The following is a 16711-nucleotide window of genomic DNA, read 5'->3' on the forward strand; positions in this document are numbered from 1 at the left end:
TTTGCCCTGAGCTATGTCCTAGCCTAGCTCAGTGAAATTTGAATAAAATGAATACATATGTATAGCCACTGCACAGATCAAGAGAGACCATTATAGCCTCTCAAGAGCCCCTAGAACCTCCCAGAAGTTCCTTCCCTCTTATTAATTCTACTCTTCCCCAAAGGTAACCACTAACACCGTAGATTAATATTGCCAGTGTTTGAATTTTATGTAGATTGAATATTATATTTATGTGTTTATATTTTGGTGAGATTCATCCATGTGGTGTGTTAGAGTAGTTTGTTCGTCTTCATACCTATGTCTTATTTTATTATGTGAATAGATCACATTTATTTATCAGATCTACTATCGATGAACATTTTTCCTGTGCCAATATTTGGTTATTTCAAACAGTACTGCTAGGAATATACTTGTACTTGACTTTTGGTGCTCAGTGTGTGCATTTTGTTCAATGTAGTATTTTCTCTGGAGTGGATTTGGTGTGTTAGAGTAGGCTCGACTACAAATGACCAGAGATGGCAAAACAGTTACCGATTTATACTCCCAAAGCAGTTTGTGAAAGTTCTATTTGCACCACCTCCTATTTTCTGCTGTTGTTTAGCACTAAGGTTTAGCTATTTTTTTGGATTTTGTGTCTTTTTGAGATTTTAATTTTATTTGCATTTCCAAGAGCAGTGAGGGAAAATTCCTTTATGTTTAACGTGGGTTTTGTTTGTTCTCTGGTTATTTAGATATCTTTGTGAGGTTTTTGTTCAGGTTCTTTGCTCATATTTCAACTGGATTGTCTTTTTCATATAAATTTACTGGCATTTAAAAAGTGTATTTCCAAGAGACCTTTATCAGTTTTGTGATTGCTTTTCTGCTTCTCACTTTGCCTTTTTGTTCTCGTAATGATGTTTCTGATCAACTTATCCATCTTTCCTTTGCAGCAAGTGCTTTTGACATCCTGTTTGTGTTTTAAAAATAAATTAGATTAGGAAAGTTCAGTGAAGACACTTAACTTCAGCTAATTAGAGGGTAGTGTTTGGTTGTTGCGAGGCCTCTTCACTTACTGTCTGTTCCTGTTCCAAGAGTGAAGTCCTTCAGAAGTCATTGCTGTCTCCTCCCAAGAGCACTGACCCCAGCTTCCAGCCCCTTGGGTGGCTCTGCTTTATCTTCTCAGATTCCCAGCTGCCTCTTTTGCACAATTTTCAGGCTTCTCAGCTGCCTTTAAGCCTCTCAGCTGCCACTTTTCAGGCTCGTAGCTTCTCAGCTGCCTTGAGAAAACCTCTGAGCTGATATTTTAGAATTGGCTCATGACTCAGGGGAAAAGCATCACAGATTACAGGGCTACCATACCTCTTCATATTCTTCTCTCTGAAGTCTTGGCCTCTCAAGTTCTTCCCTGCTTTGGAGTTCTTAGATGTCTTCAAAGATGATTATCAAAACTATTTGGTGTACTGGTGGTTCTTGGTGGGAGTGTTGGTGTGCCACAAACTTGTCTTTCTTTGTGCGTAGGAAGTCCCTGGGAATGTTTTTAAGGGTGTTGCTATAGCTTCCTGGATTATTGTTACATTGCATTTACCTTAGTGGAGTATCAATCTGCTGGAATTATTTTCATCTTTTTAAACCTTTGAAAATTTGCTTGGCAAAGAGTAATACTGTATTTTAATTTTACTTTTTAGTTTACTGTTACAGAATGCTCTTTCAAATGATGGTTGGTCTTTTGCCTTGTCTACTTATGATTTACCTGTTAAAATACATTATTTTTTTCATGAATTTTAAAGAATTTTAATATTTAACACTATTAAATAATTCATACATCTGAAGATAAGTAGTTATTACATTAATGGACTTAAAAAATTGTTTTTTCCATTATATAAAGTTTCAAGACTTTTGAAGGTAAGGGTTGTATATTTCTTATTTTTTAAATTTTAATTTAATTTCCTGTTTTTATTCATGGTATTTGGTACATTGTACGGTCCTTAGTAATGTGAAGCAAATTACATTAAAAAAGTGATAAAGAGACAGAAACTGAGAGCCTTGAAGAATGTTTGCTTATGTCATGCTGTGTTCAGCTATTGATCAAAATGAATAGTTTGCCTGCTTAGTCCTTTATATTATTTCATTTAGGTTCAAGGTCATAGGGAATCTCATTTTTATTTTTGTGTTTGGTTTTTTAATAGATTTATTGAGGTATAATTGATATACAAAAAATTGCTCACATTATTGGTAGCTTTTAGAAGTATACATGTTGATGGGTTTGGACATATGTGTATACCTGAGATTCTGTCACTACAACCAAGCCCTAAGTATATCCATCACCTCCAAAACTTTCATTTTGTGTTGATTTGTCTGTGTGTGTGTGTGTGTGTGTGTGTGTGTGTGTAAGCACACTTCACAGGAGACCTGTCACCTTAAAATATACAATGCCATATTGTAAACTCTTAAGTATTATGTTGTACAATGGATCTTTAGAACATATTCATCTTGTATAACAAACATTTCTCCCTCCCTCCATCCCCTGGCAACCACCATTCTATTTTCTGCTTCTTCAATTTGAATTTGACCATTTTAGATTCCTCCTGTAAGTTGGATCAGAGACATCCCATTTTGAGTCATTATCTTCTTTCTCACATCTATCCATATCACTGTTTTAAGATCACATTCTCCTTTGTAATGTACTGTATTTGTTGGGAGTTAAGTACCTGTTTCATAAATCTCCACAAATGTAAAAGGGGAATTATATGTCTTGCTTTCCACACGTGAAGTTAAATTATTCTCATCTCTGGAAGCATCATCTAAATGCTGAGTGGCAACCTTAGCAGCTGCAGTTTGAAGAAGTTTAAGAGTTAGTGTTAGACTGACTTCAGAGTTCTAAAGTATGCACATAAAAATTTAGAAAATCTAAAGCATTCTCCATTCACATAGTTTATTTTACTCTAACCAAGTGTTTGGATTTCAAGAAATCATCCAGACAACTCAAATTTTAGTCAGCATTATGAAAATAGTGTCTAAGGATGAGGAACAGTGAAATTTTCCTTATGTTTGGCACACTTTGGTTCTTTTAGTTTAGGAAATATAATTTTACTCACAGAAATGTCCTTGTTTTAGTCACTGCCCTATATTTATTTTTGGTTATTTCATCAACTCTGCATAAAGCACAGTGTCTTCTCTCATGCTGCCACAAGTCTTCAGGGAATGGTGTTCTGAAGAAAAATGGAAGTCTTTGGAGAAGGCTGGTCTCAAAATAAAACCTTCAAGGTGTAAGCCCAGGGGTGTTGGACACATCTAGGAACAACACTTTTAACATTGCAAATTGGTATGTTAATGAAATTAGAGTCCCTTTTTTCTTCTTAGGGAGATGAGAGAGGCAACAAAGCATTTTGAAAAGAATAGAAACTTTGGAGCCAGGCTGCCCTGGGTTCTGGTTCCAGCTTTCCCCACCAGTGCTGGAAGCCACCCTCTTTGTATCTTGGGGAAATAGCTTGTACCTTTGGGGCTCTTTTTCAAGATTAATAATATATGCCAAGGACTGGTACATAATAATAATGAGGGCTATTTTATGGTAGGTAAAATTGCACATCTTAATTTTTTCATATATTCTTGAATAAGACTTTTTCCCCCTAAATGTGATGATGATTCCCAGACCAGAGCCAGGTTACCTGAGTGTTAATCCTAACTCTACCATTTATTAGCTGTGTGATCCTGGGAAAGGTATCTAATTACTTTGTTGCTCAGCTTTCTCATCTATAAGAGGACAGTTATGATGCCCATCTTCTAGAGCTATTAATTATACTGATTTTTGTAAAGAGTGCAGAGTGATGTTTAGCTAATATGAAAGCACTAAGTAAGTACTTGATGAATATTAACCCAAGATTGGCATTAATTGGTATTGTTACTAATAAAGGTAAAGGGAGTAGAGAGAGGATGAGAGGCAGTGTTTTTGTTTAAGACATGATGGATATGACAGAGTTTTGTGAAAACTGGCAACTCTGAAACTGGCACAAATTCATATGACTGTTAAGTAGGAACAGCAGAGTGGTGGAGATTTTCACTTTTAGCTCACTTTTAGGAGAAATTGTACAGAAATGTTTTTTATAAGAATGGTATCTGTGGTATTCTCCACTGTCAGGAAAAGAAACCAATAAGAAAAGGAATGCGACTTGAGTGGGAAATGCTTACATGTAGGACTCAACCAGCAGTGATAAATATGAAACATTTTTCTCATTTGGTTGAAAAGTTGCTAGGTATGTATGTGCGCATGCATATACAAAGAATATAATTACATACATATGTATATAATGTATTTTTTAATATAAAGTTGGCAGGAATAAGTCTAGGGACTATTTTCTGAGTACCATTGAATGTCATAGTACATAAAATATATTTGCTTTGAATTAGCATAAATAATACTAGAGCTATCCTTTCTTTGTTGAATTTTTATAGTTTTCATATCCTACATTCCAGGTAGTGCCAATCTTCAAATAAGACTTTGTTTCGATTCAAATGTAATATCTAGTGGACACATGTAGATGTTCTTATCCCGTCCTTGTGGCTCACCCTTATGTTAATCGACCATAGCTACTGCTCACAGATAAAGATCAAACAACAGAAGACATCTCAAAGGTAAAGCAAACTTGTAGGTGAGACCCAAGAATGTGTATATATATCTATAAGATGAGAAATGAAATGCTTTTTATGGTGGAGTGATTTTTCTCTCCATTCATATTTTGCAGAGATTTTTTTAAAAAGAGAATAAAAACAGACGGGTTCAGTGGTTTCTTAGCATGAACTTTGAGAATATTTCTACGACGGAAGTTTTTTTTTTTAAAGTTTGCACTTTATTTTCTGAAGACCATAGTAGGCCATAGTAGGTATTTTAAGATACATGTATCTATCAATAAAGATGTCTATATCTATATATTTATTCTGTGAGATATAAAAAATACTTTTACGAATTGTTACCACCAATGCTGATCCTATTTTATTGGTTTGGTTTTTTGCTTGTTTGTCCCCAACAGTCATTAAATGACCACAAGGTGGCGTGTTATAAATAGTAGAAGATGTCTGGAAGTCCATTTGTATATATAACTATGGCTATCATTCTTCTTTCCTTTTCTTCTTGCACCAGAAATAACATTAAAAATGTATATTGGATCAGACATTACGTTCCTGTGTTCATATATGAATACACAACAGTGTAACTCCAAACCATGTACAACCCCAGTAATGGGAAGTTGTGCTCCATGTGTGTATAATATGTCAAAATACATTTTACTGTCATGTATATCTAAAAAGAACAAATTTTTAAGAGTACAGACATATAAAAAATTGATTCATTGGAAATTTTGCTTTAGTGAGGAGGAAACTACCTTGTTCTTCCCAGGTTCTTCTGTTTGAATATCTTACAACAAGTAAGCACTGGACATTTCTGGAAGGTTGAAGGAAGGAAGGCTGCCCACAGAAACTGAGGAATAGCAGAGCAGTGAGTTCCCAGGGTGTGTGAGAGCTCACCTGCCTTGATGGCTAAAATTCAAAACACAGGCATTGCTAAAAGCTAGTAAGAACATAGAGAAACTGAATTACTCATATATTGGTGGAGGGACTGTAAAGTAGACCAGCTACTCTGGAAAACACTTTGGCAGTTTCTTATAAAATTAAATATGCATTTACCTAATGATCCAGGAATTGAATTCTTGGGCATTTATCCAGAGAAAGCAAAACTTCTATTTACACCAAAATTCATATCAAATGTTCACAGAAGCTTTATATATTGTTTACAAAAGCTGTAAACAATTCTTATGTCTCCCAGTGGTTAAACTGTTGTTGATGTGTGGAATATTATTCAGCAAGAAATAGGAACAAACTACTGATGCATAAAACAGCTTGAATGAATCTCAACAAAATTATGCTAAGTGAAAAATGCCGGTCTCAAAAGATCACATACTGTAAGATTACGTACTGTATGATTGTATTACATTCTTAAAATGATAGACTTATAGACATCAATAATGGATTAGATCAGTGGTTGTCAGGGGTCAGGAATGGTGGGGGAGTGGGACGGAAGGGTGTATCCTTAAAAGGATAACAGGAGTGATCCTTGCAGTTACAGAACTGTGTCTTGACTGTCCATTGTCAATATCTTGATGGTGGTATTTTGTATAGTTTGGCAAGAAACTTGTGGAAACTGGATTAGTAGGATATAAGTATTGTTTCTGAAAACAGCATGTGAGTCTACAATTATCACAAAACAAAAGGTTTTGTAAGGTACATATTACTTGGTTTGGCTCTGACTGAGATTCTAATATATAGATGTTATTCTAAATCATGGAGACACTATATTTAAGTTGGATCAAAAAGATTCCATAATCGATTTAAAACTAACTTACTGTGTCCACCTGTAAATTGATTATTTATGAAGAATCAGTTCATATGAAAACATGATATAAAGGTTATTTGCATTTCTCCAGTGTTTCCTGCACCTAATAACAAGTGAGAATGTGAACAAATCAGTGGGAAAATATTTTTTTTCTATACTTCCCTTGAATTTCTCCAATATCTTAGTATTTGTTATATATATTCGAACACTGTTCCCAGAGCTCAGGTATGGACAGCTCCATTTTTATAGCTGGATTCATTATTATTGATGATGGTGCTTCCCAATTTATTGGCAAGGTGAAACAAGTCATGGCCTTTTACATTTCCTTAGGCTAGAATAGCATTTAATCTGTAAGTAGAGCTATAGAGGTTTGACAGCTGAAAACAACTTACCAAAGACCCCTGAATCATTTCTACTCTGTAATGTGCTTGGGAATCACCTCAGGATCTTTTTAAAATGCAGATTCTGATTCAGTCTGGAGCCAGATATTCTGCATTTCCAACAAGCTTCCAGTGGTGCAGATGCTGCTGGTCTGTGGACCACCCTTTGAAGAGTAAATTCCCAGATGATACAGCAGGCTTGCTAATTTTTTTATTTTTGAAGAAATGAGGAAGAAGAAGCAGGTCCAATGAACAAAGATACCAATTGGCTTCATATTAAAGTCCCTATCATTTAGACCAAAGAGGGTGAAATGATAAGAGATAGAAAATACAGGAAAAGGAGAGAGTAGCAAATTACTAGTGCTATGAAGTCTTTCCTAGAGCAACAACAGCCTGCACTACAAGAAGTAGAAGCACCAGCAAGGGCAGGTGGAAGCTAAAGACATTGGAAACTAGAGAAAGCATCAGAAGCAGATGTTGGAACAGTTTGATTGGAGTGGTGGAGGTGGGGGCAAAGCATCCACCCACACTTGTCCCCATTAGCCTGTGAATATATAAGCATTGGAAACGTCCTGGAAATGTGTGCTGCAGAGTTGCTTCAATAGAGTTCATTAACTCCCAGAGAAAACCATGGATCCCAGTAAGGGAAGCAAGCCATTCAGAACCTGTCTTTGTGTAGTCTTTGGGGAGCTCTAAAGATGCACAGTAGCAGACCAGTCATGGAGAAAGCCCGTCAACCATGTGTCGTACACATCTGTGTCTTTAATGACATTACAGCATAAATTAAAGAAACTAGGAAAATGAATAGTATTTGTTAAAATATGTCTATCATAGAGGTGGTTAAGTTCATGCACTAAACTCAGTGTTAGTTGGGTTACTCACTCAGCTATAAAGAATATTCATAGAGTTAGGGTTTACTGTATTGGAATTTCTTTGAGGCATGGTTTTGTTTTTTCTTTCAAACAAATTGAAAATATTCCTGTGATTCAACTTAATTATTTTTACTTTCTCATGAAAATAATGAAAGCGACTGGGCATGTACCTGTAGTCCCAGAGACTGGGGAGTCTGAGGCTGAAAGATTGCAAGTTCAAGCCAGCCTGCGCAGTTTAGGAGACTCTGTCTCAAAACTTAGAAAATAAATCAAAAAGGCTGGAGTTCAGGAACATGGTCATAGCAGTAAGCAGGAGGGGAAACAGTTAAAGAATTTCTTAGAGGTAAAATTCACAGTACTGAGTCACTGGTTTTGTGTGCTCAAAGAGGGATAAGTGGTATTTTGTGGGAGTGAGTGAGTTTGCACTCCAGTGGCACTGGATTGGTAACCTATGAGTTTGTGTTCTCTGTCACATGGGTCTGCTTGCCCTTCCACTTTTCACCATGAGTTGAAGCAGCAGGAACCCCTTGTCTGAACCATGTCCTTAAACTACCAGCCTTCTGGGGAATACCTGGAAAGGAGCACAGCTTCTAGAGGCTACTCCAGAACCAGGAGCCAAAGTAAGCCATTCCCTTTACAAATCACTCTGTCTGGAGTATTCTGTAACAGCAACAGAAAATAAACTAAGACGATAGAAGGAGATTTTCAAGTTTTAACAGATTAGTTATAGATGTAGACTGGCATATAATTTGTCTTAAGATTTGGGGTTCATTATCTAATAAAACTTGGTATTTCCTACTAAGTGTTGAATTTGCAGTCAAACACCATCATGAGAAATGTCAATGGTTGTAAGTAATGTGTCTGTGAACTATTAAAAGGTGATGAAATTAAATCAACTACTTTTTGGTCAGTAATAGTTTTGAGGCAGATAAAGATCCTCAGTAGAACAATGACCTAGTGAATGCGAACTACAGAGTAAGAAATAGAAATAGACAACAAAAGGAATATGAGCAAAACTCATCATCCATGGGGCACATTTTTTTTTTTTTTTGCATTTCTAGAAAGATTCCAAAAGGTTAATCTTGTATTAGCCACTTAAAAAGTACATTTTTCTAGTTTTTAATTACTATTAGTTTACTTTTCTATTAAGTGCTGACCTTTCTTCCCATTTGAGTTTCAGTTTTAATTGCCATCAGAAGTCACTTGCTAACATTTAATTTCTTCTTAGTATTTGTTGGAAAGAGCAACATGAATGCAAATAAATCCTCTTGCTTAATTTAATTTTTTTAAGTGTCCATGGAAAAACTGAATGTTCCTTTGAGCATACTGAGAAAATTCTTCTCTTTTGTGGTGATTGTTCTGATTGAAATTAAAAATGTATTAGGAATGAAACAGTTATAAATAGAACACTGTCTATATATAGTTCATGTTGAAAATATGCCTAGATCATTTTTTCCCATAAGCTTTATTGAGCACAGGTTTTAAGTTGACTATACCATAGAAATCAGTAAGAATTTGACACAGTGATGATTTTGTTTTTATTTAAAACAACAACAACAAAAGGATAAGGGCTAGGGGGATAGCTCAGTGGTAGAACATGTGCTTAGCATGCACAAAGCCCTGGTTCAATAAAAAATAAATAATTAAACAAATTAAGTAACTTTAAATGAACCCTCCTCTACCCCACCCCCTGCACTTTATTATTGCACATTCATTTTTTGGTTAGTTTATTCAAAGCTTCTTTTTGCTCTACTTATGGGTAGGTGAAAGAATAACAGAATTCAACTGAAAAAATTGTGGACATTGCTTTAGCAATGTAAATATATTTGTTAGCTATTTTTAAAATTGTAACAAAAGATGCACAATGAAAGTGATTGCTTTTGTTTTTAATGAAATAAAGATGAGATTTGAGCTGCTGGCTTTATTTCCAGAATTCAGGATACTCAGAATATATTTGCTTCCATCCTTCTGTGTCCTTTGTGGACCTTTCCCCCTTGCTAATTAGAATCTTTAGACATATGGTAAGGATCTAATATAGGCAGTGGATAGGGATTTATGTATGATTCATCTTCTTACTCCTTTGTTAGTTTTCAGGTTACTTTCATACTTGAATCAGAGGAAAAATGGCAACAGAGGGAGTGAACCTTGAAGGCCAAGTAAAATAATTCTTGGCTAAGAGTATGGCAGATCACAGAGGAGGACAATGGTGTGACACCTTTTCTCCTCAAGCGTAGCCTCTGGCCAGGAAGGAGATATGCTCCCTAAGCTTACATCAGAACTCTCCTTTCTCTTAGGCTTTTACTTTGTTCAAGATAAAAGTGGAGAGTTTGAGTAAAGACAATATTTCAAATCCTTCCTGTTTGTTCTACTATGTCAGTAATGAATCTGCTCTAACCCTTCGGGGCTATTATTTTAGTTCTCTTCTAGTCTATATAAGCAGTTCATTATGTATTCACTTTACTTATGGAAGGAAGAAAGAAAAAATTGTTTTGAAGTGTTGCTGCTGAAACCTTCCCAGCAGCTGGAATAAAGGCCAGACTTCAGAACATGATCAGTGAAGCACATTGGTTTAGGGATGTTGTGCTAGGACTGGAGATGGTAACAGACAGAGAGGTCTCTGCTGGGAGCCCTCAGAAACTTGAGCCCATATCTTTTGCTTGCACTGTTTTAGAGAAGATCTTCAGTCTGTGGTTTGCTTCTCACTCTGGTCTTAATGGTTGAAGGGAGGGTAATACAAATACATGATTACTGATTGCATTTTTAATTATGTCTAGAGTGTATAGTTTTTTTTTTTTTTTTTGAGTGCATAGCTTTATGATAGGGCTGATAGGTTACAAATAAGATAGATTGTGGCCTGCACCCTAGAGGAATTTTGCACAGGAAACAAGAAAAGTGTGACAGAAAAATACAGATCAGTATTGGTTTAACGTGAAAAATTTTTTACAAAACCAGGAATGAATATGGAGAACATATTTTGCTTCTTTAGTTTGCTATCAGAAAATAAATCCTTTTTGTCCATTTGGTGACTATTTTACTGTTTATATACATATGCATATATACATGCATGCATACACACATTATAAATGCACATGAAAGGAAGAGAAAAATATAGGATCTGATTCAAGTCAAACAGCATATAAAGAGAACATATCTATTGAGCCATAAAGGATTTTAAAAATTTTATACACACACACACACACACACACACACACACACAGGCAACCTGATGAATTTTAACATCAAGGCAGACTTTTACATAATGACTTTACTTCTAAGGGTGTGGGCCATAGTGTGGAGCTCTCGTCCTTTTTTTAAGAATGGCAACCTGAGTTATGGTAGAGAAAACTGATAGTGAGACGCTGCATTTAGCTTGCACTCTGAATATTGTGCCACTTGGGGGTCTAAACTGGCCTGAGAAGGCTAGCAAGATTCTCCTGGTGGAGACAGAGATGCAGTAACAGAGCTGGCAAGGCCAGTATACTTCAGCATGTGTGTAGATCCAAGGGTGGTCTCATATCTGAGACTGGAAATGGAGGTTGGTTTTGAAAACTTTCAGGGCTCAGAATAAGATCATACAGCAAAAAATAAAAGTGGGGAGTGGGGAAAGGGAGGGGAAAGAGGAGAGGAACAACATCTTGAAGAAATGGCGATGATGAAGAGATTAGAAAAGAAGTCCTGTTTAGTTGACTGTAGTTTCAGTGCAGCTGTCCCACTTTTTTCCTCCTTTCTGCATTCCCAGTTTTGATGAGAGCTGCTTGCGGAGTTTTATGGAAACCCTGAACATTTGGATATGTGAAACTCTTCTCTGAAAAACAGCTGGCATTTCTATTACTACAGCATCAGGAAATCTTATTGGGCTCTGAAACAATTGGTATCAAGAAATCTTTCCTTAAGTACTTACTTTTATTAGGATTTTAGAATTTCCCTTTCTGTTTGTTTCATGTGAGGTTATGCTTAAAAGATGGTCATTCTGACTTTAGAGACCACATGTGAAAACTAATTTCATTACTTTGGAACTTAATTGTATTTGTACTCCATAATATTGTTGACATTTACACTGGGAATCACTGAGCAAATTCAGCACTGTTAAAATTCTTTTTTAATTGAATCTTATTTTTGGAAACAAAAAGTCTGAATTTCCTATGCATATTTAGATTCTATATGTCAGAGATTTCTTGGCAGGCCTAAACATTTGTAATCATGACATCAAGCCCAACATTTCATTAAAATACAGACATAATTGTGATTAATTTCTCAATCAAATACATTTCTAAATCTGTTGTAGCTACTTTTTAAATTTAATAATGTCTTTGAAAATATATGTGATGTAAGTGAAAACAAACTAGGTGTTTTATTTTTCTTGTACTTGTAACATTTCTGTACATTTTTCACAGTTTTAGCAGTATAGAGCAATTACTGAGAGCAAACTTCTCGGGTTTAAGTCCCAGTTTTGCCCATCATTAGTTGTGTGACCCTGGGCAAGTTATTTGACCTCCCTATGGAACAGTTTTCTTATCCTTTTAATAGTGAATTTAATAATAACAATAATTTTGTAGAGTTTCTCTGAAATTTTAAATAACTAACATACACTCAAAGAGCTTAAGACAAATTTTTACGTTATAATTTTCCTAACAAAACACAGGAGAAAAATGGTAATTCTCCAATAATAAACATTGCTTCTTTAAGTACTAAGTATATTGCTATGTCTTTTCCTTTATGCTTCTGGATACTGAAAATTCTAAATGCTTTGTTTTTTAGTTCTTACTCTTTCTTCCAAAAGTGTTATTGTAGTGAGTATGAACTTCCTATTTTCCTCTGGTATACACAGGATATTGTGTGCAATGAAGGAGGCACAGGATAGTAAACATGCTGACATTATGCTTGATGGTTTAATTTGGCAAAATTACCCAGAATATGGGTGTACTCTAATAAGAGCGAAGTCTCCAATAATGGAAGTAATCTTTATAATCAACGAGCTACCAGATGCCTGACTGGTGTCTCCAGGAGATGATGCCATATCCAGTAAGTTGAGCTTTGATCTCTTATGAGTACTCAGTGACTGTGCTAGATTGGATTTGGTGAGTAGACACGTGAAACATGTTGCTGAGCTCATGTACAATCTACTTCCCTTCCACCATGGCCATGTCACTCATGAGCCCTTTAGTGAAGAACAGGGGTGACTGGAGGAGGAGATTGATTGATCTCCATAAATTTAGTCATCTGGCTGATACTTAAGTCCTTTTCTCGGAGGTTGCTGTTCAGTGTGCTTGAAATGACCAGTCAGCCAAAACATTAGCCCCCATTCATGATTGATTGTACTTATGCACCTCTGATCTATCTCCTTAAAAAAAAAAAAAAAAAAAAAGAATAACCAGGTATCCAGGTCAAAGTCTTGCCTAGTTGGAGTTTTTCCCTTTGTATGTCCTTCAGGGCTCCCAAGGAGAACTGTCATGCTACAACTCTTTGTTCTTTTTTTTAATTTTTATTTTTAGATGTTGATCTATCTTTATTCATATTATTCATATGTGGTGCTGAGAATTTAACCCAGTGCCTTACACATGCCAGACAAACGCTCTACTATTGAACCCAACTCCAAACTCTACAACTTTTTACTCTTGAGTGGCACCAGCATATTTTATGATACCATCTTTAAATCAGACCTGAATTTTCTTCTTTAGTTAACTGGTCATAAAGAACCCCTCAGTGAGGCCACAGGTTAAGTTTAAAGAGAGGCTCAATGTATTAAAAGAGTAGGAGTTATGAAAATCAGAGCTACTTGCTCAGGTTACCCATCTGTGCCCACTGGATTTGCCAGTCATGATTTCACATATGGAATCTCCACTTAAGTTTTAATGTCCTGTGCACTCTTCATTTTTGTGGCTTTGGAGAGCAAGTTCAAATGGAGTGCTCATCTTACATAGTTTTGTTCCAAAAACCTAAATATCTGTACTGTGATTCAGCTGTAGAGTGCCTATCAGATACCATATACCATCCTTATCTGTCACAGACACTTAAAACACCAGTGAATTTGTTGAATCATATAGGCCAAATGAAAGAATAGCTTTCATAGCAACCTGGACCTATTTTTGAGTCTTGTTTATTACTTATTCAAACCTGGCAGCTTTTCAAGTTTTGTGATAAATGGCTCAGAATAACATCCAAGTGAGGTGAGGTGTATATTACCTCAAGGGAAAAAAAAAAAAAAACAAAACACCAACTACATTCTGTGCCTCTTTTTTTAGTGATAGGAAGAGGGAGATATCATTTTGGAAGAGATAGTTTGACATTATAAGATCCCTAAGAACACTTACAAAGATCAAGAGCCTCTGAATATTTCTAGGAATTTCTCCACCCTCTGACACACATGTAAATTTCCAATAGTACTATTTACTATTCAGTCAGCGTATGATTGGACAGCATGGCATTCTAAGGAAAGGAGTGGCAATCAAGGTCCCTGTCAGTGTATTATGTCAGCGTGTTGGGAGAGTTGACAGGGTCCTAGTAGAATAGTAGGAAGCAAATGACTTCAGGTAGTCTTTGCTAACACATATAAAGAAAAAAGCAGAACTTGACAGATCATTAGTTATGTGCCAGATGCCAGGGAATATGTTGATTTGCCTCAACAATGACACCACATCTGGTACACATTTATACTCTCCCAAAATCTGTCCATTTTCTGCAAGATCAATTAGGCAAATTGAATGGGGATGTAGTTGGCAAGATATTCATCCTTCAAGTCCTTAATGGTGATCCTAATCTCTTCTATCCCTATAGGAATGAAATAGTGCTTTTGCTTGTTATTTTCACAGGTAGAGGTAGTTCTAGAGGTTGCATTTGAACATTACGCCTTTATAGCCCTTACTTTAGATTAGGATACCAGTGAGAGAATCCACAATTAAGTCTGTACCATCTCTACATTTCAAAACTGGGCACAATAACCAAGGCATGAGTTCTGGGATGACTGGGAGTTGGAACTGAGCCCATAACCCATTAATCATGTGATTTCTTTAAACACCTGCTCTGGACAGTGAAACACAGTACCACAACACACTCCTCCAATGAGTGTTCAGAGTCATATTCAACAATCCCACAAAATTCTGAGTATTTTCTCTTCTCCAGTGTACATTCACCCTGGTAATTGACTGCAGGTGTTTTGGGGGAAGACTGAGAGGAAGATTTACTGTTTAAATAGATGGCTGTTTCATATGTGAGTACATGACCTGTGTTAACTCCACATCATGTTCAACCACAAGAATGGGAAGTTAATTAGAATAAGTTATACTCCATATATGTATAATATCTTAAAATACATTCTACTGTCAGGTATATCTAAAAAGAGTAAATAAAAAAATTAAAAATATGGCTGTGTAGCAAGGTGCTTCCTTAAAAGGACCTGGCTTCCTTTTACTCAAAGGGCTATAGGACTGTGTATTGGATCAAGTTTGAGAATGTATTGAGAGGTTGCATTTTTCTGTTTTTTAAGTTTTCATCTTATTTAGATCAAGTAGGTTTTCATCCTATGTAGATCTATTAGGTTTTTAATTGTTTCTAGAAACACCAAAGATCTCTGCAAGTCAAACTATTCTGACTACAGGTTTTCACTCGGTTGCCTGTTACGGTAAACATGCTCACCGTGTGCTGTCAGTCTGTGACACTCTGGGATGCTGTCATCCCCATTCAATTCCAGTATCCCATTTCTAGATGGTAATAGTGCCCATTGTCATTCCTGACCTGCAGAGAAGCTCTTGCAGAGATCTTCAAAGATGATGGTGATCTTCTCAACCAACGTATTTCTCAAAACCTTGGCGAAGGCAGTGTCCTCTGGATCCTCCAGGGTGGAGAAGAGAGCTAGGTTCTCATGCTGTTTGCAGCCCACACTGATACTTTTTAGTTTGGTGCTTACCAAGTTTGGTTCTGCCAGACTTGGTCTACTGGAATGGAGACTGATGCTTTCACACAATGGCACAGAGGAGAGGAGACCCAGACCTGGAGTGTGGTTTCGGTCATTTCTGATTTTTTGATTTTCAGTCGTTTTTCCAGTGTTTAGTTCCACGTGGACTTTCTGTGGTAACTGATTTCCATAGCTTCTCTGGGGCTTACAGGGGGTTTTATCTTCCTCAAAGTACATTATCATGAAAGGATTAAGGATACGTTGTTTTCTCTTCTGCTTTGTTAAGTTAGTAATCATCGCATTATTTGCTTTTTGCCTTAGAACATTTTTTTAAAAAAAATTTCTGTCTACAGATGTATCTTTTATTCATACCTATTGTCCTTTGGGTTTGCACAATTTGTTTTCAAAAATCCATTAACTGTCACTTTGTTGTGATTTGGGGGATGCAGTGTTTGTTGTGAGTCTACCTTTTTTGGGGCGTGGCTGCTGGGAGTTGAACCCAGGGCTTCATGCCATGGGCAAGTGCTCTACCCTGAACTACATCTCCAGTCCTAGCCCAGTCCACCCTTTCAAACCAGAAATCCAGAACTGTTTGCTAATTATTTTCTCTTTAGTGCCTGAAATATAGTAGGCTCTTCCATAAATATTTGATGACTAACTAAATGAATTGAGTTAGAAGTTTTTATAGTAAGGGGAAGCTTGATGGTAGAAAAGACATTGTGGCTACATATACAAATATAGCAACTTAAAAAGCACCTTTTAAATTAAGCTTGTGCTTTAGTTTCATTCCATTTTTTTTTTTTCTTCAGCATAGTCAAGCAAACTTTTGTTTTAGATTTTACTTTTAATTTTTTATTTTTGGGGTATTGGGGATTTATCCTAAGGCCTCTTGCTATACCACAGGGCTATTCCCCCAGCCATGAGGAAACTAAGTATTTTAAACTGTGTACTACTGAAGGATGATATATGTTTTTTAAAACATATTTTAACACAGTTGGTCAAACATAACTTTAGCTGTTATGTTAGATTTGATATATATTTGTCTATTTATAATTTTTCTCAGGAGGTAGACTTGTATTGAGGCTGATTTATATAGTAAGCAGTTTTATTCTTAATGATATATGTGTTTTGATGGTAATTATGGTTAAAAAGCCTTTCAGCACCTTTTCTCCCTCCCCACTGATCCCTTTGTGGTTATAAAGTTTGA

General features: G+C 36.1%; 1 protein-coding gene across 3 annotated transcripts in view; it reads left to right on the forward strand.

Annotated features, from left to right (window-relative positions):
* GPR63 (G protein-coupled receptor 63) overlaps nt 1-16711 on the forward strand; it is a 39572-nt gene that overhangs the window by 17404 nt on the left and 5457 nt on the right. Inside the window, exons 2-3 of one of the 3 annotated variants that reach the window (XM_079147133.1) lie at nt 11353-11484; nt 12442-12635. The exons of 1 other annotated variant lie outside the window; for it this stretch is intronic. The gene's annotated coding sequence lies outside the window, so the exon portion shown is untranslated. Of the gene's footprint in view, nt 1-4463; nt 11485-12441; nt 12636-16711 lie in introns of those variants that run through there. One more of the 3 variants, XM_079147132.1, reaches the window with a different exon arrangement.

Source organism: Sciurus vulgaris (assembly GCF_902686455.1).
Source record: "Sciurus vulgaris genome assembly, chromosome: 7".
NCBI classification, from domain to species: Eukaryota; Metazoa; Chordata; class Mammalia; order Rodentia; family Sciuridae; genus Sciurus; species Sciurus vulgaris.